The sequence below is a fragment of the Pteropus vampyrus genome, unplaced genomic scaffold (assembly GCF_000151845.1).
Source record: "Pteropus vampyrus isolate Shadow unplaced genomic scaffold, Pvam_2.0 Scaffold7892, whole genome shotgun sequence".
NCBI lineage: Eukaryota > Metazoa > Chordata > Mammalia > Chiroptera > Pteropodidae > Pteropus > Pteropus vampyrus.
This window is the reverse complement of record NW_011896673.1, coordinates 5,207-5,897: the sequence shown is the minus strand read 5'-3', so window position 1 is coordinate 5,897 and position 691 is coordinate 5,207. Positions and strand designations below refer to the sequence as shown.

At 35.2% G+C, this 691-nt stretch overlaps 1 pseudogene; it reads right to left on the bottom strand.

The window, feature by feature from the left end:
• Window positions 1–234: 234 nt before the first annotated feature.
• LOC111734855 lies at window positions 235–353 on the bottom strand (annotated as a pseudogene).
• Between the last annotated feature and the right edge of the window lie 338 nt (window positions 354–691).

Here is a 691-nt window from a genome sequence, read left to right as displayed (position 1 = left end):
ATAGTGTTTATCTTTCTCTGTCTGACTTAAATACCTTCTAGGTCCATCAAAGCAATATCTTTTTCCATCCCCTTCCTTTTCACATGTAGGGGTCTTGTTTTCTTATCCTTTAAGCCACTCCATCTTTTGGTTGGAGCACTTAATTCTTTTCCATTTAAAGTACTTATTCATAGGAATATAGTTGTTACCATTCTTTGGTTTTTTTTTGTTTTTTTTTTTGTTTTTTTTTTTTTACGCCTATAGCACCTGGTAATCCTAGGTGGTCTCCCATCCAAGTACTAACCAAGCCCAACCCCACTTAGCTTCCAAGATCAGACAAGGTCGGGCACGTTCAGGGTGGCATGGCCGTAGACTGTTATCATTCTTTATTCCTGTTTTCAATAACTGTTTTTTCTTCTTAAAGAAGTCCCTCCAACATTTCCTGTAATACTGGCTTAGTGGTGATAAATTCCTTTAGCTTATTTTTGTCTTGGAAACTCTTTATCTGTCCTTCAACTCTAAATAATAGCTTTGCTGGATAAATTATTCTTGGTTATATATCTTGGGTCTTCATCCTGTTGAATATTTTTTGTCAAGCCCTTCTATCCTGCATAGTTTCTTTTGAGAAATCAGCTGCCAATCTCATGGGTTTTTCCTTATATGTAATTATTTGTTTTTCTCTTGCTGCTTTTAAGATTCTTTCTTTGTATTT